This window comes from Arachis ipaensis, chromosome B04 (genome assembly GCF_000816755.2).
Source record: "Arachis ipaensis cultivar K30076 chromosome B04, Araip1.1, whole genome shotgun sequence".
NCBI lineage: Eukaryota > Viridiplantae > Streptophyta > Magnoliopsida > Fabales > Fabaceae > Arachis > Arachis ipaensis.
The window spans coordinates 8,213,942-8,224,345 of NC_029788.2; the positions used below are offsets into that span (position 1 = coordinate 8,213,942).

At 33.8% G+C, this 10,404-nt stretch overlaps 1 long non-coding RNA gene across 1 annotated transcript; it reads left to right on the top strand.

Annotated features, from left to right (window-relative positions):
* On the top strand, positions 885–2,766 carry LOC110270517. Its single transcript, XR_002360138.1, has 2 exons — positions 885–1,227; positions 2,369–2,766. It is a non-coding gene; the product is annotated as an uncharacterized LOC110270517 (long non-coding RNA).

The following is a 10,404-nucleotide window of genomic DNA, read 5'->3' on the forward strand; positions in this document are numbered from 1 at the left end:
AAATTCTAAAAAAATTAAATCTGCATACGAAAAGAATGTTTATATAAAATAATAGAAATTTAATTTATAATTTTTTTTAATAATTAAATTTGTTATATATTTTTAATTTAATTTTGATATAATGTTAAATAAAAAATTTTATGTATCTGTTTAATTATATATTGTAATTAAAATATTTTTTATCATTATTTTTAAAAATAAAAAATATATTCTAAATTAGTAAATTAATCAGTTCATTTTAAAATTTTATATGCAACATAGGTACATATAATAGAACAAAAGATAAAAAATAAGTAATAAGGATGAATAAATCGAAAATAAAATAAAATATATAAAGTCACAAAAAAATAAAATATTAGATTAATACCTAAACTATAATTGTTTGAATTAAAAATTGCAATTGAAAATATCAAAAAGAGAAATAATGAAATTGAAAGATACATAGAGTCATGGAGAGCTATATAAAAAAAATTGGAGAATTTAAAATTTACTTTTTGATGAAGAGAAGATGACCATTAGACAAGGAATAGAAAAAGAAAGTTGAAATATAAAAATAAGAAGATAGTTTAAGAGAATAAAGAAGTGACGGTACAATAATTAAATTTGATTAGGTTAAATAATAGTCAAAATCATAAAAAAAAAATAATTTTAAAACTTTAGCTAATTGAATTTATTTTATTTGTAGTGAAGTCATTTAAAATTTGAAGTGGGGGCATAATTATATATAACTATATTTTTTAAAACAAAAATTAAAAACACCGTGGGGGCAAGTGCCCCCTCATTGTTGTGCTTGGGTCCGTCCCCGTCGTTATGTATATATAATAAGTTATGTATATATAATAAAGAAAGCCAAGGCTGCTTACTAATTAATCATACACATATATATATATATATGATCAGCGTATGCGAGAGAAAAAGAGAAAGAAGACATGAGAGAGAAGAGCGTAACCGCGAAAGAACTAAACTCCTACCAAATTTCTGGCTTCGATTTCTTATAATCTGTAACTCCAATAAAAAATTTAATCCGGTAAAAGTATTCGTATCATTTTTCTCTACACATTGGTACTACTTTTGATCGGTGAAAGTTGACAGTGACGTAGCTCTCCTATCTCTTGAGTTTGGCCAACGGGAGTTTTAGGAGGCACAGATGATTCTGGACGGTTTCTTCTTCGATAGCTCGGTCCAAAAGCTTCTCCAGAGCTTCGAATATTTTGATTCCGTACGAAGGTATGGTTTTGGTTTTTCGTAGTTAATGTTTAATGTCACATGAAAACTTAGGCTAGCAGACCTTAAGATATGAATGAACTGAATGAATAATTGATGGATTGTGTATATGGTATAAAATGTGTGGTTTAGCTGTTGTTAATAATTTACTGTTGAAGTTGGTCGGTTTTGGGAAAAGATTTAATATTAGTATTTGTTTGATTTTGAAATAATTTGTTACTGGAAATGATTTGAATGACTGAGAGGTGTTTGGTTTGGTAGTTGGGACCCTTTTAAGGGTGGCAGAAATTCGAGTTTTAGAGGAGATACTGCCAAGATTTCTATGAGAATTAGAGTTTTGATTTGAAGGGTTATTTTAAAAAGGAAAGAGATTATTATGTGGCCTGTGTATTTGAGACTATTTGTTGACCCTCTGTCGCAAGATGTGACTGGGCACTTTAACTCTCCGGATTCCCCCATGGGCATGCATATAAATATGAATATTGAATATTATTGAGCTTGGAGTTTAACTCTATGGAATACTATATTATTGAGCTTGGAGTGTGACTCCATGGAATATTATATTTGAGCTTGGAGTTTGACTTCATGGAATATTATTGAGCTTGGGGATGCGCGCACATAGGGACTGTCCAATGGTTAACTACCAAGACATGTCGGGTTGGCTATATAACCGACAGATGATACTCATCAGCCATAGGACAGACATACATCATATGCATTTGTTTGTTTGCTTGAGTGTGCATTGTTTTGGTTTGCTTAACTGTTTAATTCTGCTTATCCGCTACTTGTTCTACTTGCTGTAAATGCTTCTCTATCTGTGTTTTTCTTTCTTGAACTGTATGTGTATGTTTTCTGAGAAATTTCTCTTGATGAAGGTGTGAGGGGAGAGGGTTGTTCCACCAGTGATTCGAAGGATTGGAGGAAACAGAATGTGAAGTATTAGGTTAAAGTTAGATTCAGAACTAGAATACCTTAGAGAACTTACCTAATCTCTGGTTTAGTTGAATTCTTAAGTTGAAATCTGAGTGTCGAAGTTCTAGGAATACCTCTGGCTCTCCCGGGACCTTTTATATTAACTATGCGGGCACCTTTACCATACTGAGAACCTCTGGTTCTCATTCCATATATATTTTGTTATTTTCAGATGCAGGTCGAGATGCACCTCGTTGAGCGTCTAGAGACCCTCCTTACAAGCGAAGAACTACCTTTTGGACTGTCATATTTTGTTTTAGGCTATGTATATATGTTTATAGAATCTCCGCATGTATATTTTGTGTTTTGTCCCCCCTAGAGGTCGATTTGGAGATACAGGTGTTTATTTTGTAGTTTGAGTTTTGTTTGGGGTTGTATATATATATAATTATATACTCTGACCAGCCTTAGCTTCGCAGGTCGAGTCTGGAGCTTGCTATCTGAGTTTTGGAACTCTGATATGTATATATGTTTTCAGTTTTCTTTCGATTTTACCTGTCCGTTTTACGAATATCCATGCGAGTGTGACACGATTTTCTGTTTATCGATTTTGTTTAGCTTATCCTTTAAGGTTCCTAGATATGATTTCATCCAACTATATTTATGTACATATCATTTTCTTTTAGAGGTCGTAATACCTTGCCGCCTTTGCTTTACGACTTAAGCGTAAGGCTCTGTGTGGTAGGGTGTTACCTAACAAATATAATAAAAAAGATAATCTCTCATTTCATATAATATGTAAAATAACTTTATAAATTTTTTTATTCATAGATTACAAAATTAAATCATAAAAATAAAGAATAAAACTCAAAACAGTCCCTGACAATTTTCTCGAAAGACAACGAGACCCTTAACAAAAAAAAAACTTAATTCGGCCCTTGACAATTACCTCGAAAGGACAACGAGGCCCCTGTGCCAAAAAAAGTTAATGTTGTTTTTTTTTTTGCACAGGAACTAATCAGTCCCAAAAAAAATCAAAGATCGAATTGGATATTTTTTTTCTTAAAGATCTCGTTGTCCTTTCGAAGTAATTGTCAGAGATCGAATGAGGTATTCACTCTAAAATAAATTTACGAAAACAACCCGCACTTTCGCGTGGGAGACACACTAATGTAAACTAATAAAATAAGAGGGAGCGAATGTATGAACAACCATTGTTAGACGAGACAAGATTATAATAAGTATGTAGTTTCAATAATTACACTAATAATATGGTTGTTATTAGAAGAAAGAAGCAGCAGCAGAACATAATATAAAATGATTAAAATCTATTGGTATTAGTCAACGGTTGACCGAAACTACGGCCACACGTCACTCATCACGATTTCAAAAGAAAATTTTTTAAGATAATTTTTGCGATCAAGCGATCTTTTTGACCAAATCAAACGACATTCTTTTCTTTTAATTTCTTTCGTAAAATAACCAATGATCATATAATTGAATAATGGTTTGTCTTCAGAAGAACATTGGACATTTCTCAGTATATATATAATTATTAGATTTAGGGAGTAAATATTATCATTTTTATTTTAATAATTATAATATATTGTTAGAAATATAATTATTTATATTTTTTATCAATTTATTTTTTTTTTCAAAAAATAGTATGATGACATGTATGTAAAAGTGATGTTATATGAAAGAACTAAATAAAAGAGACTAAGGCTCACAAAAAATAACAGAAATAATATTTTGATAAGTGTCGAATTTTATTGTGTCTTTTGATAAAAATGATATAATTGAGATATTGTTTATTTTTTTTAAGTCAATATATATTACACGTATTTTTTAATAAATTAATAATTTTTTTATAAACATAATCGAATAAAAGAATTTAGCAAATAGAGATCTTCCACCCGTACATAGCATGGGCCTTCTCCTAGTATTTATATATAGGTTGTGTATCTGCTACCTGTAGCCACTACTAAGGGTGGCTACAAGCTTACCAACCAATAAACAATAGGATACCATTTAGAAGAGAGATAGAAATTCTAATACATAAATAAAAACTGAAATAAATTTTAATATTGTGTTTGGTGTAAAATAAGAAATAGAGATTGAAATAAAAATAAAATTTTAATTTAATTTGCACAAAGATAAAATTGGAATTAATTAATTAAAATGACGATATTTTAGATATAAAATATTATTAAAATTTTAGTCTCTGTTTGCAAAAATTTTAATTCTCTGTGTTCTCACTTTTGGAAGTACTGAAATACTAAAATTTTGATGTCATAAATTGAAATTTTAATACCAATGACTAGACCAACAAACATGATATTAAGTTTCAATTTCCTAATCTCCCTCCCAAAACATGATATTTAGTTCTTTCTTTTTTGATTGAATCTTTTATTTTTTGTTAGTTTTCTATTTCTATTGGAGTTAATAATGGGATTGTTATTTCTACATGATGTCCATGTTGATTTTATAGGTATCATAAACATTTTTTTATTTTTGTTCTGAATTTTTGGACAGAAAAGATTTGAGTGAAATTTTGCTTTGTGCCTTTCTTATTTTTTTCATATTAAAATTATTTGTCGTTAGTAATCAAATTTCATTTGTATAAAAGGAGTAAGAATTTTGAAGGTTGTGGTAGGCTTAGAGAAGGGGGGGTTGAATCTATGCCTTCCTTTTTAATTACTGTTGTTACCCTTTTAAAACAGATTTGCAATTCTGATTCTGTTTTAACTTAGCAGCGGAAATTTATGAGACAATTTATTTTTGTCTCATGAATATCAGAAAACAGAACACAGCAGAGAAGAGAAAAGCTAACACCAGCATGTATCCTGGTTCGGTTGCCTTGTGCTATGCAACCTACATCCAGTCTCCTCCACAACTGTGGAAGAATTTCACTATAGTAAACAGTATTACATACACCAATAACACAGGATTGACCCAATCCTTTCACACTCAAGTTCTAACCTAACTTGACATTGGCTATGCTAATACCTAACTATACCTCTTAGTGCTAACCCAACTAAGAAAGGGATACCATTCAGATACTAGATACAAGACACTTAATCAACCTAAAGAAATCAGAAAATAACTCTAGGCTTTTCTCTCAAGTGTATCTCTCAGCCTTTTTCCACTCATGGCTTTTTCTCAAGCTTTCTCACAATGCCTTTTCTCTCAAGAAATTACAGAAAGATAAGCTTAGAAAAGTACATTACAATCAGTAAAACATGAAGGAGATATTAGTATGTATGGCCCGATTTAATTTCTTTGGTTTCTTCCTTTGATTTTGCTTGGGCTCTATATTTTGCTTTCAGCCCAATATTCTTTGCTGAATGCTTTTTATTCCATTTGGGCTATTAACATTTGGCCTGCAACAATAAACAATTAGTTAATAAGTGGATATAATTAATCAACACTAATTATTTATTTAGCTCAAAAATAATTTTTGTCATCATTAATTAATTTAGTTAATTTCTTAACTCAACAATCTCCCCCTTGATGACAAACATGATTTAAGTAAAAATCAAAAGGAAATAATTCTGAGTTAGGTTTAGAAAACTCCCTTTGATTTTATGTTGCTCCCCCTATCCTTTTCAACCGTAGCTCCCCCTTAATCTTTGCTTCCCTCTTTGTCCCTGTTTCACATTGTACTTAAAGAAAATACAATAAAGAGTTATGTACAATATATCTTGTACAAGGGATATCAAATGAGCAACATCACATAATCAAATGAGCAACATCACATAATCAGCCCAACATCAAGCTATTACCATCAGCAAACAAATTCAGCATGTGAGAAACAAGTATTAATTGCAAAAATAAGTAACAAAGTCTTGTATCATTACTCCCCCTTTTGTCATCAAGGGCGGATAACATTGCAAGATCAACAACAAAACAACACTATAAACCCTGCAAGAAAGGTTAGTGTACAGCCAAAATAACTGTCTAAATAACCAAAAGTGAATCAGTGATCAAAGTTATTACAGTTATCCAAGACAACAAAAGTATACCAAGCAGTAGCAAAATAAACAGAGTTTATGAGACAAAAAAAAATGAGCAGCATCAGCAGATTTTATGAGACAAATCCTAGGCATCAGAACCATTCCCTTCCGAAACAGCATCCTCTTCAACATCAGTGGCAGCATCTTCATCAGTTTGAAGGTTATCAATGAAGGTCATCAGTACAGCCACCCTATCCCTTGACTTCTTTAGGAAGTTCTCATGCTTGCTAGCTAGCTTCCTTTTCTCTTTGCTCAATTCAATCAAGTGGTTCGATTGAGAGACAAACTCTTGAGCAACATCCCTGACCACATTCAGCAGAGTGGATTTCTTCCCAGTGGAAATGGAAGTACCCTCAGTGGAAGGAGCAGTGGAATCCTCAGGGACAAAATCCTCATCTTCATCATCTAGGATGACTCGTTCAGATCGAGTGGGTCCTTTGTTCTGTTTCACTGAACCACCCCCCTTTAGGTATGAATGTCTATTCTCATATTTCTCATTGGTCAAGTCAACACCAAAATACTCAAAAATACAAGTTAGAAACATGCCATAAGGTAGAGCTTTGTCCTTTTCACTTCTAACAGAATCAAACATGTATCTAACCATCACATATGCAAATGAAATTTCAGTTTTGGTGAGAATGACATATAAGACAAGAGTGTCAGTGTATGAAACCCTTTGATATGAACCACTTTGAGGAAGAATAATGTGGTTGACCATGCGGTGCAACTGAGCACGTTCATATCCTAGGGCTTTGTGTGTGGGTGTAATGCCATTTATCAAGGAGATATGTTCACAAATACTAGCCAGGGCATCATTGTAAGAAACACCAACTCCTTCATCCCACTTAACCGACGTGTAGGCACAAGGCCCAACATCAGTATACTTCAAAGCATCACTGACGGTCTCATTGTTTAAAACGATATCTCGGCCTTTGACATACGAATGAGCAGTGCCCTCATGATAAGTCATGTTTGCATAAAACTCTTTAACCAACAAGGGATAAACAGGTTTTTTGATATCAAAAAGGTGATTCCAGTCCAGAAAAATCAAGTTATCAACAAAAGGAAAACCTTTTCTTTTCAAAGATGGCAAATCAGCGAGAAAAGAGGGACAAAGGGTACGATACTGGATAACCTTCTCATAAAAATCATTGTTCATGGCAGATTTGAATCTATAAGGGTTATAGTTCGAATGAGAAGTCAAAAAGTGAGCTTTGTGATCAAAAGGTCCAATGTCTGGTTCTTTAACATTCTGGAGAGGGACTTGAGTGTTACCTCGTTGAGAGCGCATTGGAACCGACCTGGATTTGGGTAGTGTTGGCTCGGTTATGGGTTCCTCTGTCGCCTGACGTTTGCCTTTGGAGGAGCCAGGTTTTGCTGAACTTGGTTTTGAGGAGCCAGGCTTGGAGGGTGTGGCCTTCGGTGGTGGCGTCGGCTTGGCAGAGGCAGGGTACCTTGGGGTATTTTTGGTTCGTGCCATGGATGCTGTGCGAGGAGGAGAGGTAGGAGGAGAAGGAGAAGGGGTAAAGGTTCGGTCTTGAGAGCGAGTGGAAGGCTTTGTGGGCAGCTTGAAGATCTTTTCACGAGGAGGCCTTTTAGGAATGGTTTTCTTCCTCGTTTGGTTAGTGTCAGTCTTTTGAGGGAAGAGAAGCAGTAAAGTGAGTGGGAAGAAACCGAAGAGTGTGTGGAGAAGTTATGGAGGGAAGAGAGGGAGTGTTGGTAACCGTACCCAAAAAGTGGATTTCCAAAACCATGCAACTGCATCACCATTTGAAAAGACTTGAAAAGACATGACCTCATTCAAAAAAGATTTTATTTGATTTTAAAAATTAATTAAAAATTTGAAAAACAACAAAATTAACCTGAACCACCTTTGTGGGCCAAAATTAAATCCTCTTGAAAATCTTTTGGGCCACAAAACATTTATTGAAAACCTTTCATGACACACATGAGTTATCAAAAAAATAACAAACAAGATTGTAACATTCATGTTAGGGCCTTGAGGTGATTTGGATTTAATGAAACATATAGGACAACCCAGATCCGAATTGAGGTTGGTCCAGATCAGTTTTTCACTTGAAGCAAGCCCAGAACACGTTGACTAGATGGAAATGTTCATCACCTGCCCAGAATTGTCTCATGCCTGTTTATGAGACAAAAAGCTCCAGCAAATACATTAGCATTTTTCAAACAAGGAATCATAACTCAAAATTCCTAAACAAGTCCTAAGCATGCAGAATCTATCCTCAGCTAATGGTTTTGTAAAAATATCTGCTAATTGCTCCTCTGATTTAACAAATTGAATACTAATATCCCCCTTTTGGACATGTTCTCTTATTGAGTGAAATTTCACTTCAATATGTTTAGTTCTAGAGTGCAAAACTGGATTTTTAATCCTTCAGATTCATGAGACAAAATGGAATTGTCTCTTGAATTTTCATCATTTGCTGTTTCTGGTTCAGCTTGTCCAGAATTCTCTTTTCCATGATTCTGAGCAGTCTCATCCCCCTTTTGAGCTTGATTTCCTGCATCAACGAACAATATTGTAGACTTTGTTTCTTACAACTCTCTTTTCAATGAAGCATTGTGCATATGAGTGACCAAATTTCTTGCAATTAACACAATGATTTTCTGGTGTGTGTTTCTGAAACTGATGTGAGTTATATTGCTTGAAATGATTAAAGCTTTGAAAGTTTCTGGTTCTTGGAGGAGATACATTTCTTTTGACAAACTGATTTTTAGTAAAGTTATTCCTCTTTGCAAAAGCATTTTCACCAGAATTTTTTTGAATATTTTTACCTTTCGAAAATGAGGTTTTGTTGTAAAAAGTTGGTTTCTTGAAAGCAGCCTCATTTTTCGAAATATAACCCAAACCTGGCCGGTTTGAACTCGGTTCAGTTTTTGGTGAAGGGTCAGTTTCACTTGTGTATACTTCATCAAATTTTTCTTCAATTGTTTGAGCATTTTCAATACCAGATTTGTTTGGTATGGTTTTGGTATTTGATGAAGAAGCCACAAACTTTATAGAGGAAATATTAGAAGATGCATCTTCCTTGGCTATGTAGCCTAAACCAGATTTTTCAAACAATGGTCTTTGACTTGCAAGTAATTTGTCCAAGTTACTAGAACCTTGAGCAAATTTTGCTAAGTCACTATTAAGCCTTTTAACCATATCATTTAATCTTTTATTTTCAGCAATTAACTCATGTGAAGGATCCACAATATGCTTTCCTTTTAATTTTTCAAGTTCAGATTTTAGAAATCTGTTTTCTTCAATGATGTCCAAAGCACATTCAGTTTCCTTCACTTTTTCTTTTAAAAATTCATTTTCAGCTCTTAACAAATTTCTTTCAGATCTGCATTCATTGTATTTATCAAGCAGTTTTGATGTGTTTAAAGTGAGATCATCAATAATAACATGCAAGTCCTCAATGGTCAAATCATAATAGTTTACCTCATCAAGATTGTTGTTTCCAGCCATGAAGCAGTCTTTGTCATCTCCTTCAGATTCTTCTTCTTCATTTGAGTCATTCTCAAGATCCTCCCAAGCTGCCATGAGTACTCTCTTCCTTTCCCTCTTGTCTTTGTTCTCCTTTTTGAGCTTTGGACAGTTTAGCTTGAAATGTCCAGCCTCCTTGCAGTGATGGCACGTCACCTTGCTCAAGTCGATCTTGTGCTCCTTTGAACTTGAACCCTTGTATTTGCTCTTGCTTTTCATCATCCTTCTAAATTTCCTAGCAAAAAACAAAAGCTCGTCATCTGAAATACCATCACTAGACTCACTATCTTTTGGTTCTATTTGTGACTTGAGGGCTATTCCCTTTTTCTTTGAGTCTGTGTTTATGTGTGTGGCTTCATAGGCAAGGAGTTTTCCTCTCAGCTCATCATAGGTTATGGGACTTATGTTGTTACTCTCGGTTAGGACAGTGGCAGTGTTTTCCCACTCTTTTGTGAGGCTTCTAAGGAGTTTTCTCACCAAGGTTTGTTCTGCATAGTTTGTACCCATAGCATCAAGGTTGTTGATTATGATTGAGAATCTCTCAAAAACTTCATCAATGCTTTCTCCATCCTTCATGCTAAACATCTCATACTCTTTTCGCAGCATATCAATCCTCGTTTCTTTGACTTGTTTAGTGCCTTCATGTGTAACCTGGAGTTTTTCCCAGATTTCTTTGGCTGTCTTGCATCTAGACACCTTCCGGTACTCTTCAAAGATGATAGCACAGTGAAGAAGGTTGATTGCTTTAGCATT